The sequence below is a fragment of the Pelodiscus sinensis genome, unplaced genomic scaffold (assembly GCF_049634645.1).
Source record: "Pelodiscus sinensis isolate JC-2024 unplaced genomic scaffold, ASM4963464v1 ctg53, whole genome shotgun sequence".
NCBI lineage: Eukaryota > Metazoa > Chordata > Testudines > Trionychidae > Pelodiscus > Pelodiscus sinensis.
The window spans coordinates 117,402-136,986 of NW_027465900.1; the positions used below are offsets into that span (position 1 = coordinate 117,402).

Genomic DNA, 19,585 nt, shown 5'->3' on the forward strand with positions numbered 1-19,585 from the left:
TTATTTTGAAATCATTGTTTTGGGAGTTGTTATTTCAGATTTAGTTATTTTGAAATAAGTCCCTAGTGTAGTGATGCCCTAAGGCTACATCTACATTGTGCGCTCTTGCGCAAGAACATATGCAAATGAGACAGGCCTCGTTTGCATACTTAATGAGCTGCCATTTTTACGCAAGTCTACACAACTCCTTCTTGCGCAAAAATCCTCCCTTGCGCAAAAGCCGTTCTCCCTGAAAATAAGCAGCAGTGTAGACTGCTCCTTCTTGCGCAAAAGCCCTTTGCCCCAAAACGGCGGCTCATTAAGTATGCAAATGAGGCGCGGCAATATTCATCGCTGCGGCTCATTTGCATATGTTCTTGCGCAAGAGAGTGCAATGTAGACGTCGCCTAAGTGTTGAAATCCCAGTTTGCACCAGGGGATCTCTAGGTGAAGGTGCTTGTGCTTCTGTGCCTGGCGTTGGCTTGCATGCCCAGGCCCCATGCCAGCCCTCTGTCCCAGCCAGTGGCAGGAGTTGGCTGGTGAGCAGTGCTATTTCATTAGGTGTCTCACTTCTGCTGGCAGACGTGCCTGAGCCGGGTGCCTGCAGCCCTGGCAGGAAGCCGGCAGAACGGCCCCGGGCAGCCGGCTGCACTGTAGACGCTCGGGTTCACGCCAGCAATGAGTCTGCCGGCTCAGCTGTGCAGCCAGGTGTCTCGCTGCGTCGAGGCTGATGGCGGCCCACGAGGCTGTCCCCATTCCGTTCTCTGTGAAGCCATCACGGCACGTCTGCGGGGCTGCCGACAGGAGGGGCACAGAGGGAGCCTGGTGACTGAACGCTTGGTCCCACAGGTGTATGGGAGGGATGGCGGTGGCTGGCAGCGCGTGGCAGTGGATATTGCAGTGGTGGTGGCAGCTTGTGCGTGCCATGTGCACCATCCCTCCGCCGGTGCTCTGGCTCTGTCCGTGTGGCAATGCCAAGCCAGGCCAGCAGCACCCTTGGGCCACTGAGAGGGGGCAAGAGGGGCAGCTGCCTGAGCCCTTTAAATCGCCTCCAGAGCCCTGGGTGGCGAAGGCCAGGTAGTGCTGAAGGGCTGGTTGGAGGTGGCCAGTCCCCAGCCCTGCCCCGTCCAGGGGCCCAGAGCCTGCCCCCTCCCCTGTCCAGATTTCTGTCCGCAGCCCTGCTCCGCATGGCCAGTGACGCTCGTGCTTAGCCCAGAGATTGGTTTACTGGAGCCTGTGTCTGTATCACGGGAAGATTTACCCGCCGTCGCTGGGTCCTCCACTTGATTCGTTCCTGGTTTTTGGGAGATGAAATGCAAATGTCCAGGCTTCTCTGGAATCATCACGCTGGGGTGGCTTGGGAGTGGGGGGCTCAGTGCGCAGGCTGCCCCAGAGAGAGGACAGCCCAGGCCTCTCTCACTAGAACAGCTTGGGGCCAGGGGAGAAGCGGCACAGTCGGGGAGGGGTGGATTTCCCCTGGCTGGGCAGGTCCCGGTGTTCCCCAGCCAGCGTGAAGGGTGCAGCAAGCTGTGCGCTTTCCTCTCACTCCCTGACGAAGGGGAACAGCCAGCAGTGACCCTGAACAAATTGGAGAGGGAGGAAACGTCATCCCCCGACCTCCCTAACGGACACCTGGGGAGGGAGGGCGGCTCAGGGCTGGGGCAGCCCCAGATTGGGGGAGGCACCCGAGCCAGCCCCTTTTACCTGCCTGATGAAGCAACCCCATTCCGGGCACATCCCATTGCCCCAGAGCAACCAACCCCTGACCTTGTTTAAGTTATGAGAAGAGGAAGCTGGTCCTAGCTCTCACCCTTGAGGAGCTCTTAGACAGACTCAGATGTGTAGTAGAGTCTTCTCCTTGGTTGTTTTGTTATAAAATTCCATGTCTACCTCAGAGGTCGTTTCGACTGACAGGATATTTCCCAGAAGCTCCAGATTTGGGGTCTTTTTTTATGGCGATCTGACCCCATCACTACGTAACTTCCAGCAGTCAGTGTAAAATAGCTTAGGCTGTGTCTACACTACAGAGCTATTTTGGGATACCTCAAGTATCGAAATATAATGAGCTCGCTATTCCGATGTCCCTGTAGACCTCATTGCACGAGGGAGAAGGGATGTCTCGGAGTAGCGCTTTAATTTGAAGTAAGTGCTGTGCAGACGGTGCCACATTTTGAAATAAGATGGAAATAAGCTATGCAGTTTGCACAGAAGAAGTTGTATAGCTTATTTTGAGGTAAGGGTGCGGTGTAGATGCACTGTTTGTGTTATCAGCTCTACTACCTACTCCTTTGGCCCAAACGGTAGGTCTAGGAACTTCAGGGTGAGAGAGCGCTATTTCTCCATCGCCTATTCACATGACACACGACAGCATAGAATCCCAGAATCCCAGGGCTGGAGGAGACCTCAGAAGTCACTGAATCCAGCCCCCTGCCCAAAGCAGGACCAGCCCAACTCAGTCATCCCAGCCAGGGCTTTGTCAAGCTGGGACTGAAACACCCCTAGGGATGGAAATTCCACCCGCTCCCTAGGGAACCCAGCCCAGCGCTTCCCCACCCTCCTAGGCTGTGTTTAGACTACAAAGTTCTATCAGAAAAAAATGCGCAAATTGCAAACCACAATTTGTGTGTCTTTTTCCACTTTTCTTCCGAAAGAGGCTTTCCCGACAATTGGCCCGTCTACACTGGGGCAAATGTCAGAAAAAAAGCCTCTTGGAACAGCCTTTCTTCCTTGTAAAACGAGGTTTACAGGGATGCCGAAAAAATGCATCTGCTTTTCCAAATTTTTTTCGGAAAAGCAGACGCATTCCTTGGATGGGGCAGAGCTTTTCCAGGATACCTGTGGTATCCTGGAAAAACACTGTAGTACAGACATACCCTTAGTGAAATAGTTTGTCCTAATATCCAACCTAGACCTCCCCCACTGCAACTTGAGCCCATTGCTCCTTGTTCTGCCATCCGCCCCCACTGAGAACAGCCTCTCTCCAGCGTTCTCAGGTAGTTGAAGGCTGCTACCAAATCTCCCCTCACTCACCTCTGCAGACTAAACAAGCCCAAGTCCCTCAGCCTCTCCTCGTAGGTCATGTGCTCCAGCCCCTGAATCATTTTGGTTGCCTCCACTGGACCCTCTCCAATGCGTCCACATCCTTTCTGTAGTGGGGGGCCCAGAACCGGACACAATACTCCAGATGTGGCCTCACTGGTGCCGAATAAAGGGGAATGATCACTTCTCTGGATCTGCTGACAATGCTCCTCTTAATGCCTCCTAATCTGCCATTAGCTTTCTTGGCTACAAGGGCGCCCTGTTGACTCATATCCAGCTTCTCATCCACTGCAATCCCCAGGGCCTTTTCTGCAGAACTGCTACTTCGCCAGTCGGTCCCCTGCCTGTAGCAGTGCATGGTAACGAAGCACCATGCGATATCCCACAGGCTGTGCTTGGACACGTACTAGCTTTCTTGGATGTGTTTTCCATGCTGACCTAATGGCCTGGCAGCTTTAGTGCATTTGTACAGGACTATCCCTGTGTTTTGTCCACTTGGTTCTCCTTTGGCACTTTCACTATGGTCCCTCCAGGTGTACTTGTGAGCAAAGATGACCCCTAACAATTTGCACTTTCCCCTGCTTATCTGTGGCCATCTATAAAATGTGCCTCTTTTGGACTTTGTCTTGCAGTGCTGATCAGTCCCTTAGTCTTGTCCATGTGAGGCCCTGCCTGTGTCCCCCCCACCCCTCCCCGCCATGCCTCAGGAGTGCATCACAGGGCCTTTCGGTGGCACTTTCAAGGCTTCTGCGTGGTCCATATGGGACCATTGTCAGCCAACGTCTTGACGCCTCTTCCTGCAGTCGCCTCCTTTATCGTGCTGTTTCATAGGGTTGAGCTAGTGGCACTCCCCTGTGGAGTCTTGGAACTTCCCGTGGAAAAGGCTTTCCAGGCTGGACTTGTATCATTCTTTTGCTTAGGGAATCAATCCCTTCTCCCTCTGTGGGTACGTCCTGCAGGCCTTTTCATAGAACAGCCCCCTCTCCAAAACACAGCTTAGGACTGGCCCTGCTGGGGCAGACCAAAGTAGCCTGTCTTCTGACAGTGGCCAATGCCAGGTGCTCCCAGAGAGAATGAACAGAGCACATAAACATCAAGGAATCCATCCCCTGTCGCCCATTCTCAGCCCTGCCCAGCCTGGCTAACGGCCATCGATGGACCTGTCCTCCATGAATTTATCTAGTTGTTGTTTTTTGAACCCAGATAAAGTCCTGGTCTTCACAACATCCTCTGGCAAGGAGTTCCACAGGTTGGCTGTGTGAAGAAATTCTTCCTTTTGTTTGCTTTAAACCTGCTGCCTATTAATTCTATTTGGTGACCTCCAGTTCTTGTGTTATGGGAACAAGTGAATACATTTTTCTTATTTACTTCCTCCACGCCAGTTGTGATTTTATAGACCTCTATCATAGTCACATTGGTCCCTTAGTCTCCTCTTTTCTAAGATGAAAAAGTCCCAGTTTCATTAATCTTTCCTCACATGGCAAACCCCTAATCATTTTTGTTGCCCTTTTCTGAACCTTTTCTAATAGATCTTTTTTGAGATGAGGCGCCCACATCTGTAGCAGTATTCGAGATGTGGGCGTCCCATGGATTTATATAGAGGCAATAAGATATTCTCTGTCTTATTCTCTCTCCCTTTTCAATGATTCCTACCAGTCCCTTTGCTTTTTTGACTGCTGCTGGGCACTGCGTGGATGTTTTCAGAGAACTATCCACAGTGACTCCAAGATCTTTCTTGAGTGGCAATAGCTAATTTCGTCTCCGTTGCTTTATACATGTAGTTGGGATTATGTTTTCCAATGGGAATTACTTTGCATTTCTCAACATTCCGGTTGATAGACCACGGAAGTTACTGTCATGTAGGCTTGAGAGCCACAGACTTTCTTGTGCTTCTGCCTCTGTGAGTACAGTGTGGCCATCAGTCATGCTCCTACCTCCTCTGAAGCCTTTCTGTGTTCCCTTGAGGAGCTTGTGCCTTTCTGAGTGTGCGACTAATCTCTCCAGCCCCAGCTTGCCCAGAGTTTTGCCTAGAGGAGATGTGTGGGCAGCTGAGTTCACCGTGCTGGGTTTCCTCACTGGGACAGCAGTTGCCTGTGTCCAGTCCCAAGGGATTTTACACTCATTCACAGGAGTGTTGTGGGCAAGACACGAGGAGTCATTCTGCCGCTCTACTCAGCACCGATCAGGCCTCAGCTGGAGTATTGGGCCCAGTTCTGGGCACCACGTTTCAAGAAAGATGTGGAGAAATTGGAGAGGGTCCAGAGAAGAGCAACAAGAATGATTCAAGGTCTAGAGAACATGAGCTAGGAGGCCAGGCTGAAAGAATTGGGCTTGTTTAGTTTGAAAAAGAGAAGACTGAGGGGGGACAGGATAGTGGTTCTCAAGTACCTAAAAGGTTGTCACAAGGAGGAGGGAGAAAAATTGTTCCCCTTGGCCTCTGAGGACAGGACAAGAAGCAATGGGCTTAAACTTCAGTAAGGGAGGTTGAGGTTGAACATAGGAAAAATGTCCTGCCTGCCAGAGTAGTTAAATACTGGAATAAATTGCCTACGGGGGTTATGGAATCTCCATCTCTAGAGATATTTAAGAGCAGATTGGACAGACACCTGTCAGGGACAGTGTAGATGGTGCTGGGTCCTGCCATGAGGGCAGGGGACTGGACTTGCTGACCTCTCGAGGTCCCTTCCAGTTCTCGAGTTCTATGATTGTAGGATTCTAGGATACTATGAATTCCCCTTCCTCCGGATGCTAGTATGTAATTTTAGTGTTACTCACGGGCTTTCGTCACTGGGGCACATGAGCATGTCACAGCAGATGTCGTACTTGCCTGCTGCTGTGCTTTTGTGCCTCCTTATCTCATTGTGAAGTTCCCTCCGACTGACAATTTCATTTGAAATAAGATCCACCTCCTGCTCTCCCCTCTTCAGCCTCTCAAGATGTGCAGTAAGCCACGTGCTTTTCCTCTGCCCCCTTCCTGCCCTCTTCTCCTGGTCAGTACTCCCATCTTCGAAGCATGTTGGCCAGAATTTCTTTTTCTTAGCTGGCGCTTACGACGCCCTGGCCTTCGGATGAAACACTTGGTACCTGCTCTGGCTCTCTATTCCAGTCATTTTCTGCAGGTGGCTCTAGGCGTCCTGGTATCTTGATTTACGGCCCTGCAGTATTTCCTCCAGCATTCGCCTCCTGCCCTTTTATAGCCCTTTGTGCAGCTGCTTTACTGTTTCCCATCATTAAGTCGTCACTGTGTAGTGTGGTTTTTGCTTTCAAATGTGTCTTGTTCCTTCCCTTAATTACCTTGTTACATGCTTGTTTCCCCACGGTGCACGTTTCCTGTGTTCAATTAGGGCTGATACCTTAGGAATGGCCAAGCTGCCTGCCTATAACTGAGTGATGTGACTCCAGAACGCTCCCCGGCTTCGCTAGAGCCTGCTTGCCTGCACACGCCTCCCAATTCGCTCTAACGAGCTCCCAGGCAGGGGTCTGGTTCTCCTCTGCACTGAGAGGTGACTGGCCTGTGCCTTTCCCAGTGGACAGTTCCCAGCTGCATTTGCTTGCTGTGCTGCCAGGCTGTTCTTGGGCGGAGGCAGGAGACCTGCCCTGCCCTGCACCTGCTCGGCGTCCCCTCCTTTCAGATGGCTACGTTGTCACTGGTGAAAAATTGCTCCCGACACTTTCGTTCCTGTCATTTGTCCCACTTCCCACAATCGGTTGTGGGCGTTTGGCTCGCCGCAGCGAACGGGCATCTGCAGTCAGTTCTTTCCGTTCTGTGGCTGCCAGCTTTCAGCACTGCTTGCAAGCTTTCCGTGGCCGGAGAGGCGCAGGGTGGTTTTGTTCTGGAATTGACATAGCATTTTACCTGGTAGCATTTGAATCTGTCGTCCAAGGGAGTTTAGATTCACCATAATGAAGGGGCAGAGCCCCCATTCCTGTTTCTCTTTCACGGCCACTCGATAGTTCTTATCCTGGTGTTTCTATGTGCCAAGTCTCTTGGGTACCTATTGCATCAGGCTTTGTGTTCATAGCTTTGTGTCTTTAACTCCTGCCCATGGGCTAGAAGAGTTTGTGTATTCCAGCGAAAAAGCCCTTCTGGGCGTATGGAGTCAGCCTAAAGAGAGGGAACTGGTTGTTGGAACTTTTCAGCAGCTGTCGCTACAGTTCTTGTGTTGTGTGTTTCTAGAGCGAGAAGGGCCATTTGTGACGTCAGTCGCAGCGGCAATGGAGGTAGGTAGCACACCAGCTCCTCGTACCCAATGTCATTCGCTACCTGCTAATCCCTATCTGCATGCCGGCTTCCCTTTCAGGTGTTGGTCTCTCGTAGCTGCTGCCGTGGCGAGCATGTTACTGGGGCTGTGGGTGTGTATTATTGGGGCTGGAGGTGTGCATTTCCCTCGCACGTCCCCATGTGCCGTGGCGAGCACGATACTGGGGCTGGAGGTGTGCATTTCCCTCGCACGTCCCCATATGCCGTGGCGAGCACGATACTGGGGCTGGAGGTGTGCATTTCCCTCACACGTCCCCATATGCCGTGGTGAACACGTTACTGGGGCGGGAGGTGTGCATTTCCCTCGCACGTCCCCATATGCCATGGTGAGAACGTTACTGGGGTGGGAGGTGTGCATTTCCCTCGCACGTCCCCATATGCTGTGGCGAGCACGTTACTGGGGCTGGAGGTGTGCATTTCCCTCGCACATCCCCATATGCCGAGGTGAGCACGTTACTGGGGCGGGAGGTGTGCATTTCCCTCGCACGTCCCCATATGCCGAGGTGAGCACGTTACTGGGGCTGCAGGTGTGCATTTCCCTCGCACGTCCCCATATGCCGTGGTGAGCACATTACTGGGGCTAGAGGTGTGCATTTCCCTCGCACGTCCCCATATGCCGAGGTGAGCACGTTACTGGGGCGGCAGGTGTGCATTTCCCTCGCACGTCCCCATATGCCGAGGTGAGCACGTTACTGGGGCGGCAGGTGTGCATTTCCCTCGCACGTCCCCATATGCCGAGGTGAGCACATTACTGGGGCGGGAGGTGTGCATTTCCCTCGCACGTCCCCATATGCCGTGGTGAGAACGTTACTGGGGTGGGAGGTGTGCATTTCCCTCGCACGTCCCCATATGCTGTGGCGAGCACGTTACTGGGGCTGGAGGTGTGCATTTCCCTCGCACATCCCCATATGCCGAGGTGAGCACGTTACTGGGGCGGGAGGTGTGCATTTCCCTCGCACGTCCCCATATGCCGAGGTGAGCACGTTACTGGGGCTGCAGGTGTGCATTTCCCTCGCACGTCCCCATATGCCGTGGTGAGCACATTACTGGGGCTAGAGGTGTGCATTTCCCTCGCACGTCCCCATATGCCGAGGTGAGCACGTTACTGGGGCGGCAGGTGTGCATTTCCCTCGCACGTCCCCATATGCCGAGGTGAGCACATTACTGGGGCTGCGGGTGTGCATTTCCCTCACACGTCCCCATATGCCGTGGTGAGCACATTACTGGGGCTAGAGGTGTGCATTTCCCTCGCACGTCCCCATATGCCGAGGTGAGCACATTACTGGGGCGGGAGGTGTGCATTTCCCTCGCACGTCCCCATATGCCGAGGTGAGCACGTTACTGGGGCGGGAGGTGTGCATTTCCCTCGCACGTCCCCATATGCCGAGGTGAGCATGTTACTGGGGCTGGAGGTGTGCATTTCCCTCGCACGTCCCCATATGCCGAGGTGAGCACATTACTGGGGCGGGAGGTGTGCATTTCCCTCGCACGTCCCCATATGCCGAGGTGAACACATTACTGGGGCTGGAGGTGTGCATTTCCCTCGCACGTCCCCATATGCCGAGGTGAACACATTACTGGGGCTAGAGGTGTGCATTTCCCTCGCATGCCCCCCGTATACTGAGCTGCATGGGTGGCGCATCATGGAGACAAGGGAGGGCTCTGCCTCCCAAAGACAGGGGTGGCCCCACCCATGCGCTGCCCCGGCCCTTCCTACTTGTGTGCAGCAGGCTGCTCTTGACCTGGAGCTGGGGCGTGTGACAGGAGAGGGAGGGGGTGGGAAGACTGGGGCAGCACTGCCTACTGGGAGGCCAGGGGGCGCTCCAGGGCTGGGGGCACTAGCTTGGGGGCGCTGGCTGTTCTGGGGGGGGTGGATTTTGCTCTGGGATGGGGAGTTGCGGATGGGGCAGGGCCTTAGGTGGAAGGGGTGGGGCTGGGGACTTGCCTTGCCAGCCAGGGGTTCAGCCTCCGCCCATGCCGAGCTGTGTTTGCCTCCACAGCGCCAACAGGCCTGTTCTGTTCCTTCCTCCCAACCATTACGTGACTAGGCATCGCCACACTTGCTGCATCTTCATTTCCCCTGGCAGTTCTCTGCCTCCCGAGAGCCATGGCAGCGCCGTGGGGGAGGAGCAGCAGGCTCGGCGCAGAGCGTCCACTACACCAAACTGCGCCCTCAGGAGCGCCCTTCCCTGAAATGCAATCGCTGCAGCTGCTCATGTGAGTACTGAGATTGGCCGTGGCGCATGCACCCTCCCCCGCACGCCGCCTGTGTTCGCGCCTCTTCGGCACCTCACGCACCTCAGCACGGGCCACCTCGCTGCAGGTGGGAATCTGGGTGGCTGGCAGTTCTTTCCTCGCCTCGTCGGTCACACGGAATGGCCCTGCTGATTCCTTGGCGCCTGCATTCCACTAACACGTCCCCGCCAGGTACCGTCTAGCGCTTACGAAACCTTCAGCACTCCCCTTTGAACCCCCTTTGAATCTCCCCTTTGAATCTCCGGGTACTGCTGTGTCCTACCCATGTGCCTTCGGTAGGGATTTCACTCTTGTCCCATTCCTGCCTTCCTGGCTGTTCCATCTACTGGTTCTAACGAGTCCGTCTCTCCGTATGTTCGTTTCCAAATGATTTCGAAGTCGTCCCCCTCACTAGCTTGGAGACTCAAAGGCCTCAGCTAACTTCTGTCTTTGGCTGTACAGATGCCAACCCTCCTGGTTTCACAGGGAGTGTCCCAGAATGGGCCTCAGTCTCCCAGAGGCTACTGAAGCCAATTTGGGAGATTTCAAATGGCTACAGATATGTGGAATGCTCAAGAGGGCCATAGAGAAGTCCTCCAGGGGGTTAGAGTGGCTGTGGAGGAAGCAGCCAATCAGGAGCCAGGAGGGACTATATAAGAAGCTGCAGGATTAGAAGTAGCTCATTTGCAGCCCACACGTGGAAGAGAGAAGGTGGAGAGGCTGGCTGGCATGGGGAGCTGTGCAGGACGCTGTCTGCAGGAGGAGAAGCCCTGGAGGCACCACTCTCCTGCCTGGGGGGGGGGGGGGGAACAGCCCGAGAGACGCTCGACAGAGGGCCCCGGGATGGGCCCCGCTGGGGGTTTGTGATTTCACACGAGGCTGTGGGACTCGGCCGCAGGCTTTCTAAAGCTGGGGCAGCGCAGGAACTGGCACTTGGCCAAACGGGGGCGCTCACCTGAGGTGAGTGCTGACCCCGGTACAGTCTGGCAGCACAGCAAGGCTCTAAGGCAGGTTCCCTGCCTGCCCCGGCCCCACGCCGCTCCCAGATGCAGCAGCCCCCAGGCAGCAGGGGAGGAGGGGCGTGTTTCTGTGAGCTGCCCTGCCTTGAGCACTGATTCTGCAGCTCCCATTGGCTGGGACCTGTGGCCAATAGGAGCTGGGGGAGCAGCACCCTGTGGGCAGGGGCAGTGGGCAGAGCCAGCTGGCCCTCTTTCCCAGGGGCTGCTGGGATGTGCCTCCCATTTCCGAAAGCTGCATGGAGCTGGGGCAGGAAGGGAGCCTGTCTTAGTCCCTTGTGCCACCATCCGGGAGCCTCCCAAGCTAAGCACCACCCGGCTGGAACCTGCACCCCCATCCCCTCCTGAACCCCACTCCCCTGCCCCAAACATGAGCCCCCTTCTGGAGCCCGCACCCCTGTCCCGGCCCTGAGTCCTCTCCCAGAGCCCACACTCTGAACCCTTTGCCTCAGCCCCAGAGCCTGCACTCTGAACCACTTCTGCTCCCCAACCTGCTGCCCCAGGCTCAGACCAGAGCCCCTCCAAACCTCTCAGCCCCAGCTTGCACCCCCCGCCCCACCCCAGTGGAGGTGAGTGCAGGTGGGGGGAGTGGACTGTGACGGACTGGACCGGTCTGGGCACAGCTGAGGGCGTCCACTCAGGGCGAATTGCTCAAATTCGAGGCTCCTTACAGCCCCCAGACTGGAGACCTTCCCAAACAGACCACAAACCAGTCCCACAGAGCGCTTCAGCAGCCTGCCTGAAGCCTCATGAGCAAAACCCCTCCGACACCCCAGCAATATCCGTGCCCCAGATGGCCCCGGGCCTCATACACCGGTGAGAGGTCTTAGAACCCAACCCCACCTACCCCGAACAAGTTCTGTCCGGTTCCAGGAAACCAGCCACGGATCCCGGCCAATTTTTCTCTCTGGATCTTACCCACAAACCACGCTGAGCCAATCCTTTAACATCTAACATCTACACTAAAGAAAAGCATGAGAGTGAGGTTGTTAAAGGATAGTACGTTACATGCATCGAATCTCCCAGTCCTCGATGCAGGCTCTAGCAGAGATGTTACAGCTGCTGCCTTAAAAGTCCTTGTTGCGCATCCTAGGATCAGGATGGGTCCACAGGTCTTTCCAGCTCTTCGATCCCTGCACTGCTGCGTCTGGGATGAAGTGCTGAGCTGAAGACCAAGATGGAGTCAGCCACATGGCCTATTTATCCCTCCTTCCTTGTCTCTTCTTGGCTGCAGCAGGTCACCTGGCCAGTGGCCTATCCTTGTGTTCCCAGCTGGTAGCCCCTAGGTATGAGTCACCACTCTTGAGGTGTGTCCTTGGCCTATAGAGGGCTGTTGTTCCAGAGCTTTGCTCGTTAGCATGTCGATAGGCTGAGCTGCTTTGCCCATAGTTCAACCACATCTGGAGAAACATTTGGTATCCACACAAAATACATGCTTCTAACTTCACATACTGACACTATACAATCACACGAATAGCGTATATGGAATCAGCAGACAGTGGGCTTCTATTGGACACCTCACATGGCCCCCTTTGTGCCACTTTTGGGGCCAACACCCCCCATGGGTGCAGCAGTGACCTGGCTGCTCCCCTCAAAATCCAGTAACGTGACATGGACGAAGGAGGGAAGGGGGCTGGAGTGAGCAGGTGCGAGGGCCTGGGGAAGGGGCGGCGGGGGGCGCAGGTGTTTGACTTGGTGCAATTAGACAGCTGGCTGCCCTGGCCCTGGCCCTGCGAAGGACCCGCAGCGGAGGGGCTGCATGCACGAGAAGCGCTTGTTTAGCTCCCCTGTTCCCTGACTGTCAGTAGCAGCGGGTGGGTGCGAGCGCCCATGCAGGGATGCACCTGTTTAACCTCCGGCAGGAGCAGGCCAAGGAGCTGCCGTCCGCTCAGCGTTTCCATTTCCCTGAGCAACGGGGAGGCGGTTTGCAGCAGGCGACAATGAGAACTGGCAAGTCGCCCGCTGAAATGAGCGAGAGATTGGCCCGCGCCGCTTCCTCCTCCCCTCCCCAGCCCGCACTGGAGCTCTGGCAGCGTGAGGCCAGCGCAGAGATGAACCAAGCCGCAGATCTGCTTGTGCCATCAGGCAGTGACCCCTCCCTCCTGCAGCCGCTCGGGGCAGGGGGCTGGCGTTTCCCTGCAGTGGGGTTCCTGCAGTGAAGAGGAGGTTCTTGGGGCCTGAGTCACATTAAGATTTACTGGGGCCCTGGACGGAAAGAACATTTGGGCTGCCCACACCCTGCGGGCCCAGGGGTGCCAGAACTGGGGGGCAAGAGGGCTGGGGGAACACAGGCCTGGGGCTGGGCAGACGGAGGGTCCAGGGCTCCCTGCAGTGGCGGGAGCTTTCTCTTGCCACTGCCTAGCTCGGGTTTCCAGCCTGGCCAGAGGGCAGGGCCTTGGGGAAGAGGGGGGATCCAGGGGAAGCTGCTCACACACCAGCTTAAACAGGGCTGGGTGCAAAACAGGGCGCGAAACCCCCTCTCTGCATGGCGGCTGGTAGATGCAGCTGTTACCGCGAACGGGAAGTCTGGATGCTTTAGGGCACTTTTCTGCCCCACAACGGCCGTGTCAGCAGTGGAACAATTAGATCCCGTTTCCATCGGATGCTGCCCCTTGTTTCTGAGCCCAGAAGGAGTGCGAGCCGCTTGCTGTATTCTGACTGTGACTGCCGGGTCAGCCGCTTGTCACTGTGTGATCAAGGCATTGTTCCTTATTTTTAGACTTTAATGGCTTCACAAAATTGCAGTATTACAAATACAAGAGAGTTTAATGGGTGGTAATTGCAGGACAATTAGGGAAATTACTGAGACAGAAAATGATGGAATTAAGCTTTAACTTTTATTATGAATTTTAAAAGCCCTTAATACGAAACCAAGAACAGGACTGAAAAGCAGAGGTGCAGCACTTCCCTGAGAGGGAGTTTCGTTAGCAGAGCGCTCCCACGGCAGGCTCCAAAAAGAGCTCTTTCCTACTGTGTGCAACCTCAAAGCTTGTCCTGCTCCCCTACAAAAGCGGGTCTGATGACAGACATTCCCCCCCAGCTTGGCCTTGGGAAAGGCTCAGCTGCAGTGAGTTCCACCCCCCCCATTCCCATCACACACCTCCTAACAGCAAGGAATTGTCTATTTGTGGGACAGCTTTTCCTTTACCTGAATGCCCACCCCATCATGTCTACTGCTCCGGGTTCTCCATCCTTCTGCCTGAAACGGATAAGGCAACACCCGCTCCACATCAGCCTCCTGCACAGTCTGACAGCCCCATCTACAGCCTCAGGGACACCAGCAAACATTCAGCCTCTGCCCGTGCACAGGGGACGTGGGGCGGGTCTCTGGGAGACCTACCATAGCTCCATGAAGGGCACTTGTCTCTAACCTGGGTTCTCACCTACGGCTGTGCACGTCGGGGGCCGGTGTCCGTGGTAACCCTGATGGCTGTTGGGGTTCCCCGTTGTCTCAGCAGACATGGACATGAGAAGCCAGACAAGGCTCTCCACAGCAGCGCTTGCTCGGGAGGAGTGAGGGAGAGATTTCAGGGGATCCGAACGAGGCTCTCGGGTGGCAAAGTGCTTTATGTCAGGACTTCTCTTCGGGGCCCTCGCTATAAAACAAAAGGCTCTTCCTGAATGGGGCCTTCACCCAGGAAAAATGCACCTGCTGGTCCAGCCTCAGCAGCTTCTGACCCCACATAACCTAATGGCAGAGACAGCTGGACCCTTTTGCTGGGTGAGAGACGGTGAAACGCTGGGACTCGCTCCTAAAAAGCCATTCCTGGGAGCCCAGGCGGGTTCGGTGCACCCCAGCGCTGGCTGCATGGAGGTTCAAGCCAGCAGCTTTAATATGAACGGCAACCTGAGGTAATTCCTCCTCCAGTGGCTGGGTTCCCCAAGGGGCCTGTCGCAGGCCCTCTGTGGAGAAGACACTGAAGGTTGTGCTCCTCGGAGCAGTGCCTGGCGCCCTGGGGGGAGCTGTTCCTGAAAGGGATCTAATTGGCACGCTCTGCTCCTGGCACTGCATCTGCAAGCCCCAGCTCAGCGCCTGGTCCCCGCTGCCAGAGCCGGGCAGGGTGGCGCTCTGGTCCGGCCCGTTCCGGAGCCTGGCTCCGTAGCGTGAGCCGTAGAGACTCTGCGTTGTCTCCTGAGCTGCAGGGGGCTGGCCCGGGGTGGCCATTGCACAGCTGCATTACGTTCCCTGCCTGAGCGTCTGGAACTCCCCAGCCCATCCGAGCACCAGCCCCCTCCCCGTGGCCTCTCTCGCCCCACTGACTACGGGTAACGGCCCCTGGGAACGCTCTGTAAGGCCAGGCTTCTGGTCCAGTTGCAGGGCTGGATTTATTCAGTGACGCTCCCTCGCCAACTCCCCTGTGCTGGCCTGATGCTGAACCCCTCGGTGTCTTCCCGGCTTGTCTCGTCAAGAGAGACCCTCGTCGCTCTCCTGTGGACAGCTGCCAGCGCACTGCAGTCGCTCTGCTCCCTGGCCATCCCCCACCGGGCAGCTCATCCCCCCCTCCTGCTGCCCCCGGCAGCCCAGCGCAGCCAGGGAACTTGCAGATTTTCGTAGGACATGGCTGGCGAGGCCACTTCCTTTACTGGGCAGTTTCTGCTGGTGAAGGAGCCAAGCTGGCGAGCGACGCGGAGCTGAGGACTTGCAGAAGAGCTCTGTAGCGCCAGCTAGAGTCTTCCCACCAGCACCGGTCCAGTCGCAGGGATTTACCTCCCCACCTCGTGTCTCGAGTACCCTGGGACCAACCCGGCTGCAGCAACACTGCAAGCAGCGTGGGCCAAGCATCCCTGCTGTTTGCTCCGTTGAGCTTTGACAGCTCGGGGGAACCACCATTCTTTCTGCCCCCAGCGTTGCCTGGGAACCAGGGGCAGCGCTTTGAAGCGGGTAGAGGCAGCCGTTGGCTCTTAGCAGCAGCGTCTCACTTGAAACCCGGCGTAGGAGAATGAAGGACCCTGCCCTGCGCACGGCTGGATAGTTCGGGTGCTCTGGCCGTAGCCACTAACGTTCTCACGTCTGCTCGGGTACAATCCCTGCACCCGTTTCCGTCGAACGTCGCGGCTTCCTTTTCCTCCTTGTTGCCGCTCTGTACCAGGGAGCTGTGCTCTCCACCTCTCCTCCGGCGGGCAGGCAGGGCGCTAGCGAGTGCCCCTTCCTGCACCGGGGTTTGAACTGCAGGAGGGGAACTGGCGTAAGGGCTAGTTCTCTGGTCAGGACACCCCCCCCCCCGTCCCGAGTGATACCCAGTGACCACGCTGGGGGGCTTCTCAGTATAAAGTGAGGGGATCCCAGTCAGCTGTTACCATTCCAGAGACCTGGGAGTCCCTGTGGAGAGGCCTCTGAAACCAGCCGCTCAGTGCGCAGCGGTGGGCAGGAAAGCAAATCGAGTGTTGGGAAACATGCAGAAAGGGATAGCGAATAAGACAGAGGATATCTTACTGCCTCTCTCTAACCCATGGTGAGCCCACATCCTCGCTCCCATGGTCACCCATCATAAACATAGATTGGAACGGGGCAAAGGTCCGGAAAGGGCAGGGAGGTGATTAGGGATACGTGTGAGAGAGAGCAGTAAGGCTGGAACGTCTGAGCTTGCAAAAGGGACACTTGAGGAGGATACGATAGAGGTCTATAAAAACATGGCTGGTGTGGAGAAACTAGATACGTGTTGTTTACTTCTTCTCACAACACCAGAACCAGGGGTCTTCGGGCTTAAAAGAAACCAAGGAGAATATTTCTTCACTCAGTGGAGTCAACTCATGGAACTCCTCGCCGGAGGAAGTTGCAAAGGCCAAGACTATAACAGGGTTCAAAAAAGAACTAGATAAATGAATGGAGGACAAGTCCATCAATGGCCATTCGTCATGCTGGGCAGAAATGGTGTCCCTAGTCTCTGTTTGTCAGGGCTGGGAATGGGTGACGGGCAATGTTTGTCTGTTGTGTTCCCTCTGTCTGGGGCACCTGGCATGGGCCACTGTCAGCAGACAGGACGCTGGGCGAGATGGGCCTTTGCTTTGACCTAGTGTGGCTGTTCTGATGTTCTGCAAAAGCTTGTGCTCAGGGCCTTGTCTGCAGAACAGGAGCAACACTGGCCTAATATGTGGCTGTGGGCCTCAGTTCCTGTGCGTGCAAGCGCTAGTGTGTGCGCTCTCATGAGCGCACAGGCCGCATGCCTGGGCATTGGCCTCTGACGCACGCAGCCAGTCGGGGCTAGGGCAGCGCAGCCATTTCTCTCTTTCCAGCGCAGACACTGGCTGAAAGGGCCAGTTCTGGAGCAAACTTGGAAGAGTTTTGCTCCATGTGGGTCAGCAGCCTTCATCTCCGTGGCCAGTGCAGATGGGTGTGACCACAGCAGGAGCGCCGAGGATCTGAGGACTCCATCTGTAGTGCAAGGAGGTCCTGAGCAGGGCTGCATGAACTCTTCTCAGGGCCTGGGGCTGCTAGGTTTGGTGGGGCCAAAAATGTGGGGGATCAGTGTGTGTGAGGGGCTGTGGGCTGAGGCAGGGGGTTGGGTGCCAAAGGGCACCCACAACCCAATCCCTAGGTCAGAGACAGCAGTGCGGGGGGGGGGGGGGAGCAGGTGGGATGCCGGCACAGCCTCTGTTTGTGGGCAGCTCAGGCCTCCACAGACAGGGGCTGCTGCTCTGATACAGGGGCAGCAGCGCTGGGCTGCAGGCGGGAGCCAGTTTGCTCAGGGAGCTGATTTTTAAACCGGTTCCCCTCGCGGTCCGGCTCCACCTGCCACCCCGTACCGTGTAACCGCTAGAAACTGTTAGAGCCACACGATTACTAAAATGCATGATGTCCAACATCCCTAGTGAGCAACAGGTGGCCTCATGCTGCTCCTCACTCCCTTGCAGGCACCACCCACAGCTCCCATTGGCCACAATTCCCAGCCAATGGGAGCTGTAGGGTTGGAGTTCCCCAGTGAGGGCAGCACGGGAATAGGGCTTCCTAGTGCTCCTGGCAATGAGGCTCCCGCTCGGGTTGGAGGAAGAATGGCCCAGAACACAGAGGTCTTAGGGGCTGAGCCCAGAGCCCCCAAAGATCTGCACTTTTGGCCACCTGGAGATCTTTAGGCAGGGTCCCCCTTAGCCCAGGGCCCTGGGCTGCAGTCTCCAAAGCCCCTTTCTTAATCCAGCCTGGTCCTGAGCACTCTCAGGTTCAGCTGGAATCAATGGAGCGTCTGTGCTCAGCACCTGTGACCAACCGTCCCCGACACGCCTGCAGCCCTAATGTCCACGGTGCGTGTTGGTTGGACTGTTTGGCTGCCTTGCTGCGTTATTACTTCTCTCAACACACGCTTCGGGAGCAATGAAACAGCATTGCAGCATCTGACCATGCCATGCTTGTGGCTTGTCGCTAGGAGCATGAACTTTGCAAAGCAAAAGAAGCTTTTAATTGGAAAACTCTTGCTACCTGTTGGGTTTTCTGAGGGAGAGTCGGTACTGCAATGGGCCCAGGTACGGGCGAACCAGCAAGGGTAAAATGATAAAACAAGTGCCATGGGATAAAGCGATCTCGGAAAAGGTGTGACTCTCACTGCAACCACAAGAGGGAGACTGTCCCAAAATTTCCTCCCTCACTGTTTGGACCAGGAAAGCTCCACTACAAGCCAGAAAGATGCTAGTGCATGTTTCAGTCGTTAGGACAGAAGGCGGGTGAGTAAGATCTTTTATTGGACCCTCACCTGTTGGGGAGAGAGGCGATCTCCCTTCTTGGCAACTCTCTTTTTCTAGGCATTGTCTCCTAAGGAAACCAAGGCAGAGCCCAGCGTGGTAGCTGAAATAACTTCTCTGGGCGCTTTGCTCGAATATTAAACCTGAATGCATTTCTGCTTCCGGTGTCTGAAGAGAAGCCCTTGTACGTCAAACTGACTGGGTGCAGAATTCAGAGCTGATGGGGCAGATTCCTTAATACCAGCCCCCACCCCTGCTCTCTGCTGGCGAGGATCTCCTCCTTTGCTCATCACGGGACAGGCGAGGACCGGTCTCTGTGCAGAACTGGTCCCAGACACGCTGAGGTTTGACCCTGGAGCCCTTCTGGGGGTGTGTGGGACCTCTGGCCCCGTTTTGTCCCTGTGGATTCCCTGGCTTCTGCCCACGTTGGAAGGGGTCACAAAGAAACTCCACCCATGACTATGCTGGGAGCCTGCTTGGACGCACCCATGAACTGGCACTGCACGGAGAGACCGGTCTGAGACAGCTGCCCAAAAGCCAGACGGGAGGGAATAGATCCCCAGGCCGCAAGGGGTCCTGGTGGTGTAAGCTCCTGGGGAAACCAGGCCAGCGACCTGCCCCCGAATGCCAGCTAGAGCAGGTGCTTCAGAAACCGCATCCAGTGTTGGCTGAAAACCGTTCGGGGTGGAGATGCAGCCAGGACCTCGGCAAATGGTTCCAGTGGCCAGTGGCTTTGCCTGGTAGCGCCGCGTCGTCTTTCCGGTCTGACCATGACTGGCTTCCGCCTCCAGCCGCCGCCTCGCTCAACTTCCTCTGCCACGCGCTGAGCCGCTACTCAGTGTCTGACCCCCCCGTGGGGACTTGCAGACAGGAGCCAAATCGCCCTTCGCTCCGGGGGACAGGCTGCGTCCCACAAAGCATGTTTGCGAATCCTTCTCCCTCCACGGGGCTTTTCTCCGACCCCTCTCCAGTGTATCAGCACTTGTCTGAACAGTGGCGCTGGCCCGGGCCTGGGGTCTCAGCAGGAGAGAGAAGACAATCCCTCTCTGGCCTCTTGGGAGTCTCCTCTCTGGGCATCCCAGGGTGGCATTAGCCCCTTTGGCCGCGTGTTCCACTGGACGCTCCTTCTCCACCACAGCCCCCCACCTCTTTCTCAGGCCCTGCCCCCCGGCTGGAGTCCCTGCCCTGCAAGTTCTTTGTCTGGACCCAAAGCGGCTGAGACGCAACAGCAAAAGCGTGAGTGCCCCCAGGCTCCCCCCATCCTAGGGACCTCGATGGCATCGCCTGTACTGCCTCTCCTAGGGGGCTGGCGCTGCCTCAGGGTGCCGCCTGCAGCGTGCAGCACATGCTGTCCGGGAAGGGTGCTTGGACTCGGTGCACTGCA

The 19,585-nt window shown here is 56.2% G+C and overlaps 1 long non-coding RNA gene across 1 annotated transcript in view; it reads left to right on the forward strand.

Moving 5' to 3' along the window:
• Nucleotides 1-7,195: 7,195 nt before the first annotated feature.
• The window catches only part of LOC142824387 (uncharacterized), a 28,555-nt gene continuing 16,165 nt past the window's right edge, over nt 7,196-19,585 (forward strand). Inside the window, exons 1-2 of the long non-coding RNA XR_012899287.1 lie at nt 7,196-7,239; nt 9,328-9,496. This is a non-coding gene — a long non-coding RNA (uncharacterized LOC142824387). The remainder of the gene's footprint in view (nt 7,240-9,327; nt 9,497-19,585) is intronic.